General features: G+C 42.8%; 1 protein-coding gene across 1 annotated transcript in view; it reads left to right on the plus strand.

Annotated features, from left to right (window-relative positions):
- The first annotated feature begins 7,311 nt into the window (after positions 1-7,311).
- Positions 7,312-22,915, plus strand: part of FBXL16 (F-box and leucine rich repeat protein 16) — a 52,086-nt gene continuing 36,482 nt past the window's right edge. The window contains exon 1 of the mRNA XM_063430716.1: positions 7,312-7,985. The gene's annotated coding sequence lies outside the window, so the exon portion shown is untranslated. The remainder of the gene's footprint in view (positions 7,986-22,915) is intronic.

Here is a 22,915-nt window from a genome sequence, read left to right on the forward strand (position 1 = left end):
TTCGTCACAATCTACTCTTTTTAAAGTTGTTTTATGATAGTGAAATTCATATATATTAAACTTTTTAAGACAGTTTGTGGTTTCAGAAGCCTATACACTGAAAAAATAAATATTGCGTTGTAATATTTTATTTGTGTGTGCATCGTAGGAGCTAGATTTGTTTTCCACTTGTGAGTTATTGATTTTTGAATGGAATAACTCTGCCACTGTACTGTATCTTGATCTAACTCTAATAGCAAAGACATGTGAGCCGAAACAGAACTCATTTGTTCGATTCCTCCCTATTTCTGCCTGTTGTCTGACTCCACCGACCAGTCCCATGGGTGGAGAAAGTGCACCATAGAGTGGTTTGCAACTGGCTCAACCCTTTCTGTCAAAATGATACTTCTAAATGAAAAATATCAGCTAATAAACACGGCATCAACAGTACGCCTACCAGAACAGGCACTGCACATGCAATCTGTGTAGTCTGTGCAGACTGACGTCTTGAGAAGTAGAGAATTCAGTTGCTACCTATCTATTAAACCCAGATATTGCATGCCCTGCTTTCCTAACACAATGGAGGATTTTAAATGCCTCACTGTGGCGGACCGTGTTCTATATCCCCCTATCCTATATTCCCCTATCTTGTCCCCAAAGGAACTATAACCACCCCCAGTTCAGTGCCTTCCCTTCTCCCGAATGCAACTCCCATTTGACCGGCCAAGACCACTTTCACACTGTAACTATTTTGGGCTTCGACCTCGTGTGCGTTCGGTCAAAAAAATATTACCCCGGTGACGATTGGACAATTCGTTATGGATCTGGGCGCTATTTGGCCAACTTGGGCGCTCGGACAAGAGCTATCAGGGGACGTATGACATGTGGGGTTCCTGTGTGTTTTAACTGTATTTTGTTTTTTTAGTTTAGCGGATAGCAACTCAATTATCTCCCGGACACAGAGGTGCCAGGGCGGGCGCTGTATGCAATGCACAAACTACCCATGCTGTGCAGAAAAGGCTGCATTTGGCTCAATAAAACTCAGTTGACTCCCAGAACTATGTGTCGTCTAGTTACTGGGGGGAGAGTTATAATCACAAACCAGCGCTTCTTCTAGCTGCGAGGAGGAATCAGCGGAGAAAGCCAGTCGGGGTATTGGAGCTCTGCTACACTTGCAATAAGTAAGTTTAACTGACAAGTACTATTTACTAATTTTGATATGGCTACATCTGTAAAAAGGGCAAAAAAATATTTGGATAACTGATCATATCGATATCACATGGTCACATACATGTGTACAGCATTTTTTTTATTCTTGGCACATAGGAAGCCTTTAATCATGCTGTTCACGAGATCGGAAAGTTGATCAGGACTAGAGTGGTTTGTTAATTTCACACAGCTGGCCCCCAGAGCTGTCAATCTAAATGACTGTTCCAACTGCCTGATATCAATTTGTATCAAGAGTAACTTACTGAGCGAGCTAAACCACCTTCCAAATTCTGCCAATCTGTGCGCGCAGCCCAGTTTATTAAATCACGAATTCCAAACGCTAATCACAAATCACAAAACAAACAAAACAAACAGTTTTGTTTGTAACATGTTTGGATTTCCAATCGTGGCGCCCCAAAAAAAGATGATTGATGGAAAAAAAGTTAGGGGGCCGCCATATAAATGTTGATTATATTCACAGATCGAGTGAGAAGTGACCAACAGTTGGGAACAACGGAGGATCGGTAAAAAAAAATATCCATGTTTATATATTCTATATTAGAACTTTAATAAATATATAAATATAAATGTCTTACTGCTCCTCGTTTTTTTTTCCCATTAGTTACTTCTCACTTGATCTGTGAACGAAACCGCGTTAAAATGAGCCATTTACATGTACATAATACGTAATATTTGTATTTGCAGTACACTGGCCTACTTAATGCCAGTTTGGTTATTCTGAATAGTTTTTCCCGAAACAATTGCGTGGACGAAAGTAATCTTAAACCTAAACACCACATGGACGAAACCTAAATTGCCATGTTGAAGCAAATCCAATCTTCCTATGCATGGCTTAGGGGGTAATAGTTTATCTCTCTACAGACCTCCTACACCAAAATGATAAGCTGCTGTTTGGAGGTCTCTTGCTGCTGGTTAAAGAGGGCAAACCCACTAAACAGTCCATCTAAAATACATCTGTATTTAAACGTTATTTTAACTTAAATCTATATAATGCATTAAAATAAAAAGAGACATTTCTATATATAGTTTCCCTTTAACTACATCACTAATTGTGTATATGGGGATTACAGTGTGGAATACAAACAGGGTTATAGTATAACACAACAGGATGTAGACACGTCTTTATTACAGTCTGGGAGTAGTTATAAAACAGTGAATGGATTGCCATCCTACGCGTTCTACTTTAATGGATATTCATAAATATTACATATTATTAATAATCACAGCAGCATTTAAGGACTGCTTTCTGCCTTCTCTACATTACTATGTATATTTAGTGAGAGCTGGACCATCGTGCTAAATTAGTTATATTCTATAAAAAAAAGAAATTATAAAATTATACATTAATTAACCACTCACTATCTCATTAATAAATTATTATAGGTGCACGCATGCAAACAAGTTCTAATTCCTTATTAAAGTCTAAAATGTGTTACTTAATTTTATCCTCTTTCTGATATATTGCTTTAAATTCAGTTCCAATCGATTTTCATTCACACTTTTATAAATATACATGTGTAAAAATGTTTTTAAAAATAAAAACAATGTGTAGGTTGTTTCTGAAGTATACATTTGAAAAATCGCCTGAGTTAGAAATATTCTGCTAGCCAGATATGATTTCACTTTGGCCTTAAATATTAAATTTACTTTGAATTATTCCCAAACAATTCACACTGAGTTAAATAACCGTTATATCTGATTTTGGTATTCAACACAACTGATGAACCTGCCTTTCAAATCCATAGTTTAATATTTATCGCTTTTCGATAAATATTGCTTTGTAATATTTAATTTCGATAGTTAGACTTGTCATTAATTTAAACTGTTACACTGTTACACTCAGTTTATGAGTGTTTTCTAGTAGGTAAAGAGCAGGTATAGAGTCAGAATCAGTACATGGTGCACTCTTGCCTTGACGTTAGAAGGAATATTGAGTGGGATCATCAAAACTTCTAAAATATTCAGGTGTAAATGGCATGGCATAATGTGTGATTACCTTATGAATAACATAGGCTGCCTGCCATTGATTCTCTATGAAGATTATCGCTGCGTTATACGACCTTTTCATAGAGATCGGTGACTGTTGCAACACTTTGTAAGAAACAGAAAATGGCCCAGACATGTTTTTTTTTTTTCAAACGAAGGCCTCGATTTAATATTTTGGGATAAGCCTTTCAAACGATTTCATATTTTAGTATAACATTTTACAATGAACTAATATTTTCAAAAATATTTTAATGTTTTGATATATTTTGGTATATAGATATACTTTTTTATATATATATATACCGTATATACATATTTATATATGATATATATTTCTTAATAATTTGATATTTTGAATAAAGTATTTGAAACGTTTACTCATTTGAAAAGCGTATCCAAAAATATTAAATCAAGGCCTGTGTTAGTGTAGTTTTGAAGAACTGAATTTATCTATTTAGTATCAAAAGGTTTTCTGTAAAAAAAAAAAAAAAAAAGTCAGGAAGTTTAGTCTTTTTGCAATCATGACTTTCTTCATGAATAGAAGACAGTAGATTTTTACAGGGTAGGTTAACGTGGTTAACCTTATAAAAATAGATTTTGGCACCAAACTTATCAAATAAACACATGGTACATATTTAAAGGGACAGTATAGTCACCAAAATAACTTTAGCTTAATGAAGCAGTTTTGGTGTATAGATCATGCACTGGTCAATTCTCTGTCATTTAGAAATTAAATCACTTTGTTTATGCAGCCCCAGTCACACCTCCTAGCCTTACACAGCCTCCCTCAACACTTCCTGTAAAGAATCATCTAATGTTTACACTTCCTTTATTGCAAATTCTGTTTAATTTAGAATTTCTTATCTCCTGCTCTGTTAACAGCTTGATAGACCCTGCAGGAGACTCCTGTATGCAACTAAAGTTTAATTTACAGAGCGGGAGATAAAAACTTTTAGAGTAACTTACATCTGATGGAAAATGAAACCATTTTGTTTTCATGAATTCTGTGTCAGTCAAAGCCCGGGGTGTGGCTAGGGCTGCATAAACAGAAACAAAAGTGATTTAACTCCTACATGGCAGTGAGTTGAACAGTGAAACTTCAGAGGCATGATCTCTACACCAAAACTGCTTCATTACGATAAAGTTGTTTTGTACATTATAGTGTCCCTTTAAGTTTTTCCTCTGAGTGTATTTTATATTTATTTGATTAATTGTTAAATGTTTTAAACTATGTGAAAAACTCTCTAACTACGTAACCAAGCTGGAAAATAGAATGAGTACCAGGGCACGTATGTGTATTTAAAAACTTGAAGGGCTATCTAACAGATATCTACATTCTAAAATATGGCATACACATATGATGGGAAAAGGAACAGTACAAATCATTGACAACAACCCCAATTTGTGAACACATGGGAACACTGTACAGTGAAATATGGGAAAAGGGTCTTTATTCTATAATTATCTTAGTATTATTTTCCTTTTTTTATTTACTTTCCCTTATTTCTTATAGCTAACCTTCTTAAACCTGATGTATTCACAATACTTCTTCAGTATTCTATTCTATTGTACTCTTCTCTCTCTCTCTCTCTTGTTAAATTAGGGATATATAGTATATCAATTAGATATATTCATTAGAAGAATAAAGAAATCCCGGAGATCGCACATCTACCATTCAAACTAATCTAACCCTTGTAAATGAAAAACTGTCAAAAGAGTTCATGGTTCTCTGGTATGCTATAACTTTTTTAAATTGTGTGTTATCGTTTTGTCGACTTCTCCCCTTTATTCTGTCATTCAAATGTTTTGTTAATTATTTTAGCATTGTCTACTATTTTTGGTAAATCAAATGCCTTGCCAAGATATTCTGTACAGTTTATGTACTTTATCAACAAAATCTAAATGAAAAAGGTATTTGAAGAACAAAAGACAGCTCATTGACGGCTAATGCCATCCTAGTAATGTGGACTGGACTCTCATTGGCTGCCGATGCCATCATACTAATATGCTCCATCATTGACTTCAAATGCCATCCTACTCATTTGGACAATCATTGGCTGCTGGTGCGATTCTACTAACGTGGACAATCAAGGCTGCCAGTGCCATCCTACTAATGTGGACAATCACAGACAGCCGATGCCATCCTACTAATGTGGGCAATCATTTGCTGTCGGTGCCATCCTACTAATGTGGACAATCAAGGCTGCCAATGCCATCCTTCTAAGGAGGACAATCATTGGCTGCTGGTGTGATTCTACAAATGTGGACAATCATTGGCTGCTGATGCCATCCTACTAATGTGGACAATCATTGTCTGTCAGTGCCATCCTACTAATGTGGACAATCAAGGCTGCCAGTGCCATCCTACTAATGTGGACAATCACAGACAGCCGATGCCATCCTACTAATGTGGACAATCAAGGCTGCCAATGCCATCCTTCTAGTGTGGACAATCATTGGCTGCTGGTGCGATTCTTCTAACGTGGACAATCAAAGCTGCCAGTGTCATCCTACTAACGTGGGCAATCATTTGCTGTCGGTGCCATCCTACTAATGTGGACAATCAAGGCTGCCAATGCCATCCTTCTAAGGAGGACAATCATTGGCTGCTGGTGTGATTCTACAAATGTGGACAATCATTGTCTGTCAGTGCCATCCTACTAATGTGGACAATCAAGGCTGCCAGTGCCATCCTACTAATGTGGACAATCACAGACAGCCGATGCCATCCTACTAATGTGGACAATCAAGGATGCTAATGCCATCCTACTAATGTGGACAATCATTGGCTGCTGGTGCGATTCTTCTAACGTGGACAATCAAAGCTGCCAGTGTCATCCTACTAACGTGGGCAATCATTTGCTGTCGGTGCCATCCTACTAACGTGGACAATCATTGGCTGCCAATGCCATCCTACTAATGTGGACAATCACAGACAGCCGATGCAATCCTACTAATGTGGGCAATCATTGGCTGCCGGTGCCATCCTGCAAATGTGAACTGTCCTTGACTGCCAATGCTATCCTACTAATGCGGACCATCATTGCCTGCGGGTGCCATCCTACCAATGTGGGCAGGCATTGACTGCCAATGCTATCCTACTATTGTGGACCATTAATGGTTGCCTGTGTCATCCTACTAATGTGGACAATCATAGACAGCCAATGCCATCCTGCAAATGTGGACCATCATTGGCTACCGGTGCCATCCTACTAATCTGGATAATCAATGGTTGCCGGTGTCATTCTACTAATGTAGACAATCATAGATTGCCGGTGCCATCTTACTAATGTGGACCCTCATTGGGTGCCGGTGCCATCCTACTAATGTGGACAATCATAGACAGCTGATGCCATCCTACAAATGTGGACAATGAATGGTTGCCGATGAGTATTTCTGCGCTCAAGTATGATATTCTGTCAGCCATTCACCACAAATAACAAGTATCTGCCACCAACAACCCCCTGGTATCTCCATCTATCCAGCAAGCTTTCCCACATGATAATAACAGGTGGTGGTCCACATCCGTCTCTTACTCATTATGTTTTTATCTTTGTTTTTAATGCTCATGTTGGTACATATTCTGTAATTTAATTAAATTGTGCTTCTCCACAATTTTCCATCCATTCTAAACTAGATTGTAAGCTCTTCAGTCTAGGGTCTCCTGTTTTCATCCAGCATTTCTGTGTTTAATGTATTGTCATGCAATAAATCTCCAGGAATAAAGGTCCCGTTCAGCGCAATGCTCTGCACTTTCCCAGAAACGGCAGAATTACATCGAAAATGTTAATTTCACACAAACTGCACCAAACTTACTGAACCGCAGCAAAAGAAACAAAACGAAAAAGAAAAAAAGGGAAACACGCCATCTATTATCATTAAACATGTGCTAATCCCTTGTACCTTTAACCCCTCTGCTGCCAAAAGGGGCCTTGTTCTGCAGAAGGAAGGGTTAATACTGACAGTCATATAACCAGCACCTTAAACCACAAACAATTCCTGTATTGGAGAAGGGGAGGCGACAGAGACAGCAGCAGGAGGGGGTGAAGGAGAGAGGGAGAAACACACAGAGGAAGGGAGGAGGGTAGGAGGCTGAAGTCATGAATTATTGATAATAATGCTGGGTCTCTTTAACTGGGAGCTGAGTGTGACACCCTGTGTGTGTGTGTGCACGCAGAATAGCGAATGAGACACTCTGTATGTGTGAGTGTGTCTGTGTGTGACAGAGGGTGGGGAATACTCTGTAATTCTGGGCTTTTATGTCAGCTTGTGCCCATCTCTCTCTGTGACGCTGTCGCCTGCTGCCAAAGGATTCAAATTTTTTTCTATTTTATTTGGAAACATTTTTTTCTCAAGGATTTTTGTGGGGGTTTTTATTCTTTATTTTTTCCCCTTGGAATTCCTCTTTTCCCCCCCAATTTTTCTTTTGCACCTGCAAGCAACATTAGCAAACCCCCATTCCATCTCCTTAACCCTCCATCATTTGGGTGAATCTGCACCCCGGGGTGGGGGAGAGAAGGGAACCCTGTGGATTGCACTGTCTCAGACTGTCATGTTGGCTGCAAGGCGTTCTGGGATATGAGATGTTGGCGTGACCTATTTTGGCTGCTGATTATTTTACAGGGAATACAAGAGGAAATTATTCACCATTTCTAACACCTGCAGCCCCTCTAAGGATATTCAAAGAGGCGAACTTTACCTCCTCTGACTATCCCAGTGTCATCTTTATCCGTCTGGTCCTCACCCTGCCTGGGATACTGGAATCATGAGCTGAGCATCTCACGCTGGAGGTAAGAGGGATGTGGGATTTTATACATCTGCATGGATACATAATAATATGGACACGAGATACATAATAACAGGGACGCAGGACCTTCTTACATACACAGACACCGGATACCTACCTCACATCTCCTCCTATAATACAGGCACCAGGATACCTACCCCACATCTCCTCCTATAATACAGGCACCAGGATACCTACCCCACATCTCCTCCTATAATACAGGCACTAGGATACCTACCCCACATCTCCTCCTATAATACAGGCACCAGGATACCTACCCCACATCTCCTCCTATAATACAGGCACTAGGATACCTACCCCACATCTCCTCCTATAATACAGGCACTAGGATACCTACCCCACATCTCCTCCTATAATACAGGCACCAGGATACCTACCCCACATCTCCTCCTATAATACAGGCACTAGGATACCTACCCCACTTCTCCTCCTATAATACAGGCACCAGGATACCTACCCCACATCTCCTCCTAATGCAGACACCCTGATACCTACATCTCAGCTACTAATACACAGGCACCAGGATACCTAACTCTCAGCTCCTAATACACAGACACCTGGATACTTACCTCACATCTCCTCCTATAATACAGGCACCTGGATACCTACCTCTCAGCTACTAATACACAGACAACTGGATACCTACCTCTCACCTCCTAATACACAGACACCCAGGTACCTACCTATCAGCTCATAATATATACATACACAGATACCTACCTCTTAACTCCTTATACAAAGACACACTAATACTTACCTCTCACCGCCTCCTTCTACACAGAAACCAGGATACTTACCTCCCAATACCTCCTAATGCACAGATACAAGGATACATACCTTTCACTTCCTCCTAATACACAGAAACCAGGAAACATATCTCTCACCTCCCCCTAATACACAAACACCAGGGTACTTATATCTCACCTCCTCCTAATACACAGAGATGAGGTTACATACCTCATAGTACCTCCTAATACACAGAGATGAGGTTACATACCTCATAGTACCTCCTAATACACAGAAAGCTGGATACTTACCTCTCACCACTTCTTAATACACAAACACCAGGGTACTTACCTTTTAAAACTTCCTAATACACAAACACCAGGGTACTTACCTCTAACCTCTTCCTAATACACAGAGACAAAGGTACTTACCTACAAATACTTCCTAATACACAGGGACCAGGAAACATACCTCTGGCCTCTACCTAATACACTTCTATCCGGACACATACCTTTCTACCTCCACCTATACACACAGACGAGTTGCTGAGGGCCCAGTGGTTAAACAGGGAACCCCAAACTTGCTTGGCCCCATTTGCCATCCCTGTGTTTAACAGGAAGGGGGCCCCAATCTGATAACCTACCTGTGTGTTCGTAATCATTCTGTGCCACGATACATACCTCTTGCCTCCTCGTAACACACAGAGACCGGGATACTAACCTCTCACCTCCTTCTAATACTGAGAGACCAGGATACTTACCTCTCAGATCCTCCTAATACACAGAGACCAGAATACTTACCTCTCAGCTCCTCCTAATACACAGAGACCAGGATACTTACCTCTCAGCTCCTCCTGATACACAGAGACCAGGATACTAACCTCTCACCTCCTTCTAATACTGAGAGACCAGGACACTTACCTCTCACCTCCTCCTAATACACAGAGACCAGGATACTTACGTCTCAGCTCCTCCTAATACACAGACACCAGGATACTTACCTCTCACCTATTCCTAATACACAGAGACCGGGATACTTACCTCTCACCTCATCCTAATACACTGAGACCAGGATACTTACCTCTCACCTAATCCTAATACACAGAGACCGTGATACTTACCTCTCACCTCCTCCTAATACACAGAGACCAGGATACTTACCTCCCACCTCCTCCTAATACACAGAGACCAGGATACTTACCTCTCACCTCCTCCTACTACACAGAGACCAGGATACTTACCTCCCACCTCCTTCTAATACACAGAGACCAGGATACTTACCTCTCACCTCCTCCTAATACACAAAGACCGGGATACTTACCTCTCACCTCCTCCTAATACACAGAGACCAGGATACTTACCTCTCACCTCCTCCTAATACACAGAGACCAGGATACTTACCTCCCACCTCCTCCTAATACACAGAGACCAGGATACTTACCTCTCACCTCCTCCTAATACACAGAGACCAGAATACTTACCTCTCACCTAATCCTAATACACAGAGACCAGAATACTTACCTCTCATCTCCTCCTAATACACAGAGACCAGGATACTTACATCCCACCTCCTCCTAATACACAGAGACCAGGATACTTACCTCTCACCTCCTCCTAATACACAGAGACTGTGATACTTACCTCTCACCTCCTCCTAATACACAGAGACCAGGGTACTTACCCCTCACCTCATCCTAATACACAGAGAGCAGGATACTTACCTCTCACCTCCTCCTAATACACAGAGACCGTGATACTTACCTCTCACCTCCTCCTAATACACAGATACCAGGATACTTACCTCTCACCTAATCCTAATACACAGAGACCAGGATTCTTACCTCTCACCTAATCCTAATACACAGAGACCAGGATACTTACCTCTCACCTCATCCTAATACACAGAGACCAGGATACTTACCTCTCACCTCCTCCTAATACACAGAGACTGGGATACTTACCTCTCACCTCATCCTAATACACAGAGACCAGGATACTTACCTCTCACCTCCTCCTAATACACAAAGACCAGGATACTTACCTCTCACCTCCTCCTAATACACAGAGACCAGGATACTTACCTCCCACCTCCTCCTAATACACAGAGACCAGGATACTTACCTCTCACCTCCTCCTAATACACAGAGACCAGAATACTTACCTCTCACCTAATCCTAATACACAGAGACCAGAATACTTACCTCTCATCTCCTCCTAATACACAGAGACCAGGATACTTACATCCCACCTCCTCCTAATACACAGAGACCAGGATACTTACCTCTCACCTCCTCCTAATACACAGAGACTGTGATACTTACCTCTCACCTCCTCCTAATACACAGAGACCAGGGTACTTACCCCTCACCTCATCCTAATACACAGAGAGCAGGATACTTACCTCTCACCTCCTCCTAATACACAGAGACCGTGATACTTACCTCTCACCTCCTCCTAATACACAGATACCAGGATACTTACCTCTCACCTAATCCTAATACACAGAGACCAGGATTCTTACCTCTCACCTAATCCTAATACACAGAGACCAGGATACTTACCTCTCACCTCATCCTAATACACAGAGACCAGGATACTTACCTCTCACCTCCTCCTAATACACAGAGACTGGGATACTTACCTCTCACCTCATCCTAATACACAGAGACCAGGATACTTACCTCTCACCTCCTCCTAATACACAGAGACCGGGATACTTACCTCTCACCTCCTCCTAATACACAGAGACCGGGATACTTACCTCTCACCTCCTCTTAATACACAGAGACCGGGATACTTACCTCTCACCTCCTCCTAATACACAGAGACCGGGATACTTACCTCTCACCTCATCCTAATACACAGAGACCGGGATACTTACCTCTCACCTCATCCTAATACACAGAGACCAGGATACTTACCTCTCACCTCATCATAATACACAGAGACCGGGATACTTACCTCTCACCTCCTCCTAATACACAGAGACCGGGATACTTACCTCTCACCTCCTCCTAATACACAGAGACCGGGATACTTACCTCTCACCTCCTCCTAATACACAGAGACCGGGATACTTACCTCTCACCTCATCCTAATACACAGAGACCTGAATACTTACCTCTCACCTCCTCCTAATTCACAGAGACCGGGATACTTACATCTCACCTCCTCCTAATGCACAGAGACCAGGATACTTACCTCTCACCTCCTCCTAATACACAGAGACCAGGATACTTACCTCTCACCTCCTCCTAATAAACAGAGACCGGGATACTTACCTCTCAGCTCCTCGTAATACACAGAGACCGGGATACTTACCTCTCACCTCCTCCTAATACACAGAGACCGGGATACTTACCTCTCATCTCCTTTTAATACACAGAGACCTGAATACTTACCTCTCACCTCATCCTAATACACAGACACCAGGATACTTACCTCTCACCTCCTCCTAATACACAGAGACCAGGATACTTACCTCTCACCTAATCCTAATACACAGAGACCAGAATACTTACCTCTCACCTCCTTCTAATACACAGAGACCGGGATACTTACCTCTTACCTTCTCCTAATAAACAGAGACCGGGATACTTACCTCTCACCTCATCCTGATACACAGAGACCAGGATACTCACCTCTTACCTTCTCCTAATAAACAGAGACCAGGATACTTACCTCTCACCTCCTCCTAATACAGAAACCAGGATTCTTACCTCTCACCTCCTCCTAATACACAGAGACCAGAATACTTACCTCTCAGCTCCTCCTAATACACAGAGACCAGGATACTTACCTCTCACCTCCTCCTAAAACACAGAGACCAGGATACTTACCTCTCACCTCCTCCTAATACACAGAGACCAGAATACTTACGTCTCAGCTCCTCCTAATACACAGACACCAGGATACTTACCTCTCACCTCCTCCTAATACACAGAGACCGGGATACTTACATCTCACCTCCTCCTAATACACAGAGACCAGAATACTTACCTCTCACCTCCTCCTAATACACAGAGACCGGGATACTTACATCTCACCTCCTCCTAATACACAGAGACCAGGATACTTACCTCTCACCTCCTCCTAATACACAGAGACCAGGATACTTACCTCTCACCTCCTCCTAATACACAGAGACCGGGATACTTACATCTCACCTCCTCCTAATACACAGAGACCAGGATACTTACCTCTCACCTCCTCCTAATACACAGAGACCAGAATACTTACCTCTCACCTCCTCCTAATACACAGAGACCGGGATACTTACATCTCACCTCCTCCTAATACACAGAGACCAGGATACTTACCTCTCACCTCCTCCTAATACACAGAGACCAGGATACTTACCTCTCACCTCCTCCTAATACACAGAGACCAGAATACTTACGTCTCAGCTCCTCCTAATACACAGACACCAGGATACTTACCTCTCACCTCCTCCTAATACACAGAGACCGGGATACTTACCTCTCACCTCATCATAATACACAGAGACCGGGATACTTACCTCTCACATCCTCCTAATACACAGAGACCGGGATACTTACCTCTCACCTCCTCCTAATACACAGACACCAGGATACTTACCTCTCACCTCCTCCTAATACACAGAGACCGGGATACTTACATCTCACCTCCTCCTAATACACAGAGACCAGGATTTTTACCTCTCACCTCATCATAATACACAGAGACCGGGATACTTACATCTCACCTCCTCCTAATACACAGAGACCAGGATTCTTACCTCTCACCTCCTCCTAATACACAGACACCAGGATACTTAGTGTAGCGGAGCTGCAATATTAAAATCCACGATCTCTGCTGGTACAGTAGGTAATCCACAGTCAGCGCTGAAAAGTAAGGCAATGTCCCAAATCCCCCAGTAACCGGACGAAACACAGTTCTGGGAGTCAACTGAGGTCTTTATTCACAGCTTCCAGTATTTATGCAAGTCCCCATGCAAGGGGTTTCCTTACTGACATAACAGGGGTAATACAGTAGGGGACTACATGGGGGACTTAACATTCTGGGCATTTCTCCCATCAGGCACTGCTGCACAAGAAGGATACTCCCACTTGGATACACCGTTAAGTGGATTATCTTCCGTGCAGCATTTTACTTTTAAATACATAACTTCTCATAATTCACCTTATTTGCACGAATGGCCGTTCGGTAGATTGCTGGGGTCTGTGGGTACCTTTTGTAAGAATACCGCTCAGATCCCAGCTAAAACAACCGAACGCCGCACGAAATAGACTTTGCCATCGAGTTCGTTTAAAACTACCGAACACCGATCGGGAACCTTAATAGGAAACAATTGGAACTCCCGAACGGCCTGGAAGTACAGCGGTGTTCGTGCCGTCAAGTAGCCGTTTTCAGTTCCAGGCGCTCGACGACCAAACACCGCTGAGGCGACAAAGGATCCAAGATGGCCGACCGCCGTGTGGTCGGTAGTCGAACAATGGCCACCTAGGAGAGCCTTTAAGTAGCGATTGCAACAATGTTGCAATCGGTTAACGAGCGCCACACGTCCCTCTATGGGTGGTCTATCAGGGGGGCCAGCATTCGTTTCACGAACAGCCCGTACCGTCGCTGTTCGTGAAACGAGCTACATGAATGCTAGTGGCTTACGGCTGCTAGCATACGAATTCTATGGGCAACACAATACACATTCAAGTTATACATACATCACAGCAATACATACAGACAACCTTTGGCTACATAAAGTCCAGTATCCTAGAAGTGGCGAGGTTTGCCACAATGCTCCCCCAGAACGAAGCCGGCATACACAGTCTGATCCCAACGGATCGGCTTGGGGATGTCCGGGGAAGTACCCACAGATCACTTTTCAAGTTCAGTTTGTCTAGATAACCCATCGGCGTTTCCGTTTCATTTCTCTGGGCGGTAGTTGATTGTAAAGTCAAAAGGCTGCAGCGCCAAACTCCAGCACAGCAGCCTGGCATTGTCTCCCGCCACACGGTTCAGCCACACCAGGGGTTGTGATCTGTGAGCAAGGAAAAAGGTTGTCCATACAAATACGGCTGCAACTTTTTGAGGGCCCACACCATGGCCAGGCATTCCTTCTCAATGGCGGCGTAGCTTACTTCACGTGGCAATAACTTTCAGCTTAAGTAAGCTACCGGATGTTCTCCGCCATCTGCTCTAACTTGGCTCAGCACTGCCCCCAATCCAAACATTGAAGCGTCTGTGTTGACAAGAAATCTTTTAGTTGGATCAGGAGCAGCAAGTACTGTTGCATTAGTTAGAGCTGTTTTGAGTTGGTTAAATGCCTGATCACACTCTGGGGCCCAGGTAACTTGTCGGGGAAGGTTCTTGCGGGTCAAGTCAGTCAAGGGTTTGGCTAGGGCACTATAATTGGGCACGAATTTTCTATAGTACCCCACCGTACCCAGAAACGCCAGTACTTGGGTCTTGGTCCTAGGGTCCTTGGTCCTACACAGAGACCAGGCTACATACCTCTCACCTCCTCCTAATACACTTAGACTGAGATTCTTGCCTCTCACCTCCTCCTAATACACAGATACCGCGATACTTACCTCTAACCTCCTCCTAATACACCGAGACCGGGATACTTACCTCTCACCTCCTCCTAATACACAGAGACCAGGATACTTACCTCTCACCTCCTCCTAATACACAGAGACCAGGATTCTTACCTCTCGCCTCCTCCTAATACACAGAGACCAGGATTCTTACCTCTCGCCTCCTCCTAATACACAGAGACCAGAATACTTACCTCTCAGCTCCTCCTAATACACAGACACCAGGATACATACCTCTCACCTCCTCCTAATACACAGAGACCAGAATACTTACCTCTCAGCTCCTCCTAATACACAGAGACCAGGATACATACCTCTCACCTCCTCCTAATACACAGAGACCAGAATACTTACCTCTCAGCTCCTCCTAATACACAGAGACCAGGATACTTACCTCTCACCTCCTCCTAATACACAGAGACCAGGATTCTTACCTCTCGCCTCCTCCTAATACACAAAGACCAGAATACTTACCTCTCACCTCCTCCTAATACACAGACACCAGGATACATACCTCTCACCTCCTCCTAATACACAGAGACCAGGATACTTACCTCTCACCTCCTCCTAATATACAGAGACCAGGATACTTACCTCTAACCTCCTTCTAATACACAGAGACTGCGATACTTACCTCTAACCTCCTCCTAATACACAGAGACCACGATACTTACCTCTAACCTCCTCCTAATACACAGCGACCAGGATACTTACCTCTCACCTCCTCCTAATACACAGAGACCATGATACTTACCTCTAACCTCCTTCTAATACACAGAGACCAGGATACTTACCTCTCACCTCCTCCTAATATACAGAGACCAGGATACTTACCTCTAACCTCCTTCTAATACACAGAGACCGCGATACTTACCTCTAACCTCCTCCTAATACACAGAGACCACGATACTTACCTCTAACCTCCTCCTAATACACAGCGACCAGGATACTTACCTCTCACCTCCTCCTAATACACAGAGACCATAATACTTACCTCTAACCTCCTTCTAATACACAGAGACCAGGATACTTACCTCTAACCTCCTCCTAATACACAGCGACCAGGATACTTACCTCTCACCTCCTCCTAATACACAGAGACCAGGATACTTACCTCTCACCTCCTTCTAATACACAGAGACCAGGATACTTACCTCTCACCTCCTCCTAATACACAGAGACCGCGATACTTACCTCTCACCTCCTCCTAATACACAGAGACCACGATACTTACCTCTCACCTCATCCTAATACACAGAGACCGGGATACTTACCTCTCAGCTCCTCCTAATACACAGAGACCAGGATACTTACCTCTAACCTCCTTCTAATACACAGAGACCACGATACTTACCTCTCACCTCATCCTAATACACAGAGACCGGGATACTTACCTCTCAGCTCCTCCTAATACACAGAGACCAGGATACTTACCTCTAACCTCCTTCTAATACACAGAGACCACGATACTTACCTCTCACCTCATCCTAATATACAGAGACCAGGATACTTACCTCTAACCTCCTTCTAATACACAGAGACCAGGATACTTACCTCTCACCTCCTCCTAATATACAGAGACCAGGATACTTACCTCTAACCTCCTTCTAATACACAGAGACCGCGATACTTACCTCTAACCTCCTCCTAATATACAGAGACCACGATACTTACCTCTCACCTCCTCCTAATATACAGAGACCAGGATACTTACCTCTAACCTCCTTCTAATACACAGAGACCAGGATACTTACCTCTCACCTCCTCCTAATATACAGAGACCAGGATACTTACCTCTAACCTCCTTCTAATACACAGAGACCGCGATACTTACCTCTAACCTCCTCCTAATACACAGAGACCACGATACTTACCTCTAACCTCCTCCTAATACACAGCGACCAGGATACTTACCTCTCACCTCCTCCTAATACACAGAGACTATGATACTTACCTCTAACCTCCTTCTAATACACAGAGACCAGGATACTTACCTCTAACCTCCTCCTAATACACAGCGACCAGGATACTTACCTCTCACCTCCTCCTAATACACAGAGACCAGGATACTTACCTCTAACCTCCTTCTAATACACAGAGACCAGGATACTTACCTCTCACCTCCTCCTAATACACAGAGACCGCGATACTTACCTCTCACCTCCTTCTAATACACAGAGACCACAATACTTACCTCTCACCTCATCCTAATACACAGAGACCACGATACTTACCTCTCACCTCCTCCTAATACACAGATACCGCGATACTTACCTCTCACCTCCTCCTAATACACAGAGACCACGATACTTACCTCTCACCTCATCCTAATACACAGAGACCGGGATACTTACCTCTCAGCTCCTCCTAATACACAGAGACCAGGATACTTACCTCTAACCTCCTTCTAATACACAGAGACCACAATACTTACCTCTCACCTCATCCTAATACACAGAGACCACGATACTTACCTCTCACCTCCTCCTAATACACAGATACCGCGATACTTACCTCTCACCTCCTCCTAATACACAGAGACCAGGATACTTACCTCTAACCTCCTTCTAATACACAGAGACCGCGATACTTACCTCTAACCTCCTTCTAATACACAGAGACCAGGAAACTTACCTCTCACCTCATCCTAATACACAGAGACCAGGGTACTTACCTCTCACCTCATCCTAATACACAGAGACCGGGATACTTACCTCTCACCTCATCCTAGTACACAGAGAGCAGGATACTTACCTCTTGGCTCCTCCTAATACACAGAGACCGCGATACTTACCTCTCACCTCATCCTAATACACAGAGACCGGGATACTTACCTCTCAGCTCCTCCTAATACACAGAGACCAGGATACTTACCTCTAACCTCCTTCTAATACACAGAGACCACGATACTTACCTCTCACCTCATCCTAATACACAGAGACCGGGATACTTACCTCTCAGCTCCTCCTAATACACAGAGACCAGGATACTTACCTCTAACCTCCTTCTAATACACAGAGACCACGATACTTACCTCTCACCTCATCCTAATACACAGAGACCACGATACTTACCTCTCACCTCCTCCTAATACACAGATACCGCGATACTTACCTCTCACCTCCTCCTAATACACAGAGACCAGGATACTTACCTCTAACCTCCTTCTAATACACAGAGACCGCGATACTTACCTCTCACCTCCTCTTAATACACAGAGACCAGGAAACTTACCTCTCACCTCATCCTAATACACAGAGACCAGGGTACTTACCTCTCACCTCATCCTAATACACAGAGACCGGGATACTTACCTCTCACCTCATCCTAGTACACAGAGAGCAGGATACTTACCTCTTGGCTCCTCCTAATACACAGAGACCGCGATACTTACCTCTCACCTCATCCTAATACTCAGACACCGGGATACTTACCTCTCACCTCCTACTACAAATATAAGACATATGTGCCCCTTTTCCTTTACATGCATACCTTTTACCTCCTCCTAATTTATCTCTAAGCCCTCTATGGGCAGTTAGCTATGTATCATAAAGTACAGAGCCTCCAGTACACTGCTATAGTAGTGGGTGTTATTCTTTGAGTTTGTGATTAGATTTGCTTCCCCATGTTAGTTATGTGTGTCTCCACTGGTTGGAACAGGCATGTAACATTCGTCCAGGCCTGGGGCTGCTGCCCATAATAGGTTCTTTACTGCAGCATGACTCCTTCTCCCAGGGAAATGGAGACCCTTATATTTACATTTAAGAATGGGTTGCCATGTTGATTTTACTATTGAGGAATAGATCTCCGAGCTAGCTAAATATGCATAATTTGGGAGCTTGTCAAAATAAATTATTATTAATACAGTGTTCCCCATTGACAGCTCCTATGATGTCCGTATACGCAGTGAGATGCTAAAAGTAGGCTCTGATATTCCATAAACGTTATCTCGCAGCCAAACTTTGTCATACATGAATTCTGTATGTGCGATACGGCTGCGAATGTTGCCACATTTCCAACAGTCGGCCTCCTCCGTCTAGTCCTGAATGTCCCTCTCCATAAGATGGGTTTCATCATGGACTTTATTTACTGGCAAAGGCCCAGTTACTGATTTTGGACCAAACTAGATCATTATAGGCATCTTTTTTTAGGAAGAAAATTCAAACTCCTTAGTGTTGGAGGTATTAAATATCATACAGTGGTTTCTCACGGTTGAACTTTTTCAGTCCTAAGGAGCATTGAGAATATTAACATCCTCTAAAAAAGTCATGGATTCTCCTAAATCCAACGCCAATTATCTGACCTAACAATGAGACCAGTCAGAAAAGGTACCTGTGACCGAGGGTCTTATTCACTGGGAAGACACACTAACGTCTTACGATGAGTGTCATCTATTTCTATTCTATTTATTAATGTGTGTAAAGTCTATCTCTTAGTATAGCATCAAGTAGGCATCCATAATATGTTACAAGACGAGAACTTTCCTCTTACTCATATTGTTAAATTCAGGTGGTTTATGATTTACCATCTTGCGTTGTACAGAATTGTCCTTTTTAGACATGTAGAATAAATAGTTTGAGCTGGTTTGTCCAAATCATATTCCTGGCAATCATAGTTACATATAGTTACATATAGTTACATAGTTACATAGCTGAAAAGAGACTTGCGTCCATCAAGTTCAGCCTTCCTCACATTTGTTTTTTGCTGTTGATCCAAAAGAAGGCAAAAAAAAACAGTTTGAGGCACAATTTTGCAACAAGCTAGGAAAAAAATTCCTTCTTGACCCCAGAATGGCAGTCAGATTTATCCTTGGATCAAGCAGTTATTACCCTACATTGAAAGATTATATCCTTGAATATTCTGTTTTTGCAAGTATGCATCTAGTAGCTGTTTGAACATCTGTATGGACTCTGATAAAACCACTTCTTCAGGCAGAGAATTCCACATCCTGATTGTTCTTACAGTAAAAAAAACCTTTCCTTTGCCTTAGACAAAATCTTCTTTCTTCCAGTCTAAACGCATGACCTTGTGTCCTATGTAAAGGGGGTGGCCCCTGTGGGCAGACTCGGGGTTGTACTGTAGAAATCACTAATCACTGCCCTTTTCTAGAGCCATACCTTTACCTTGGTCACTGGTCCTTATGGAATGTTTTACATGAATCCCAACCTTATACATCCCAAATCAAACTTATTTCTCAGGAAATTTCATGTTAAAGGACCACTATAGTGCCAGGAAAACAAACTCGTTTTCCTGGCATAGTGCCCTGAGGTTAAACACTTACCTTTCTCCAGCGCCGGGCTCCCTCGGCGCTGGGGACTCTCCTCCTCCTTTTTGCCGTCATCGGCTGAATGCACACGCGCATTTAGTCAGTCCATAGGAAATGTGAAATTCACATTGAATGTACAGTTGCTATAAAAAGTATGTGAACCCTTTGGAATGATATGGATTTCTGCACAAATTGGTCATAAAATGTGATCTGATCATCACAACAATAGACAATCACAGTCTGCTTAAACTAATAACACACAAAGAATGAAATGTTGCCATGTTTTTATTGAACACACCATGTAAACATTCACAGTACAGGTGGAAAAAGTATGTAAACCCTTGGATTTAATAACTGGTTGAACCTCCTTTGGCAGCAATAACTTCAACCAAATGTAGTTGCAGATCAGACGTGCACAACGGTCAGGAGTAATTCTTGACCATTCCTCTTTACAGAACTGTTTCAGTTCAGCAATATTCTTGGGATGTCTGGTGTGAATCGCTTTCTTGAGGTCATGCCACAGCATCTCAATCGCGTTGAGGTCAGGGCTCTGACTGGGCCACTTCAGAAGGCGTATTTTCTTCTGTTTAAGCCATTCTGTTGTTGATTTACTTCTATGCTTTGGGTCATTGTCCTGTTGCAACACCATCTTCTGTTGAGCTTCAGCTGGTAGACAGATGGCCTTAAGTTTTCCTGCAAAATGTCTTGATAAACTTGGGAATGCATTTTTCCTTCGATGAAAGCAATCCATCCAGGCCCTGACGCAGCAATGCAGCCCCAAACCATGATGCCCCCCACCACCATACTTCACAGTTGGGATGAGGTTTTGATGTTGGTGTGCTGTGCCTCTTTTTCGCCACACATAGTGTTGTGTGTTTCTTCCAAACAACTCAACTTTGGTTTCATCTGTCCACAAAATATGTTGCCAGTACTGCTGTGGAACATCCAGGTGCTCTTGTGCAAACTGTAAACGTGCAGCAATGTTTTGTTTGGACAGCAGTGGCTTCCTCTGTGGTATCCTCCCATGAAATCCATTCTTGTTTAGTGTTTTATATATTGTAGATTCGCTAACAGGGATTTTAGCATTTGCCAGTGACTTTTGTAAGTCTTTAGCTGACACTCTAGGATTCTTCTTCACCTCATTGAGCAGTCTGCGCTGTGCTCTTGCAGTCATCTTTACAGGACGGCCACTCCTAGGGAGAGTAGCAGCAGTGCTGAATTTTCTCCATTTATAGACAATTTGTCTTACCGTGGTCTGATGAACAGCAAGGCTTTTGGAGATACTTTTATAACCCTTTCCAGCTTTATGCAAGTCAACTATTCTTAATCGTTGGTTTTCTGAGAGCTCTTTTGTGCGAGGCATCATTCACATCAGGCAATGCTTCTTGTGAAAAGCAAACCCAGAACTGGTGTTTTTCTTTTTATTGGGCAGGGCAGCTGTAACCAACACCTCCAATCTCATCTCATTGATTGGACTCCAGTTGGCTGACATCTCACTCCAAATAGCTCTTGGAGATGTAATTAGTCTAGGGGTTCACATACTTTTTCCACCTGCACTGTGAATGTTTACATGGTGTGTTCAATAAAAACATGGCAACATTTCATTATTTGTGTGTTATTAGTTTAAGCAGACTGTGATTGTCTATTGCTGTGACTTAGATGATGATCAGATCACATTTTATGACAAATTTGTGCAGAAATCCATATCATTCCAAAGGGTTCACATACCTTTTCTTGCAACTGTATTTAGTATACCTGATGTTCCACACTTTATTGAATAGTACTGCTGTGATTTCCATGATATTTATGGGGTGTAATTATACAGTGGGGGATTTTCTGTGCATGTTCACAGTTTATGGAACTCAAACCCAGAGTGTCTGAGTCCAGTCTGGCTATTCCGTGCATGGAAAGATTACGACCTTACAGGGTCCTTGGCAGGTTACCAGTTTTAGGCCCCCTTCTTGCTTAACATAGAGATAGTAAACAGAGCCAAGCAAATTCATGTTTCCAAGATCCCTGTTTAACCACTGGGCGCTAGGCGACTGCCTAGGGTACCCTTATGGTTAATTCTTCTCTGATTTTATGCTATAACTTAGCTCAAACTGCTACCAAACTGCTCAGACTGCTACCATGTCTTCAATGTTCCACTAACCAGGCTGAACATTCTCCTGAAAATATAATAATAGCCAGAGAGCACACAAACCAACACACGCCTGTTACCCTATGGAGAGCATTGTAAATGGGATTGTGCCCTTGGAACACAATGTATCTCCTAGGTTACAATCCACTCTAATATTCCCATCACATGACCACTGCTCCTGGCCACTACCTACAGCTGATATTT

This window comes from Pelobates fuscus, chromosome 8 (assembly GCF_036172605.1).
Source record: "Pelobates fuscus isolate aPelFus1 chromosome 8, aPelFus1.pri, whole genome shotgun sequence".
In the NCBI taxonomy this organism is placed as follows: Eukaryota; Metazoa; Chordata; class Amphibia; order Anura; family Pelobatidae; genus Pelobates; species Pelobates fuscus.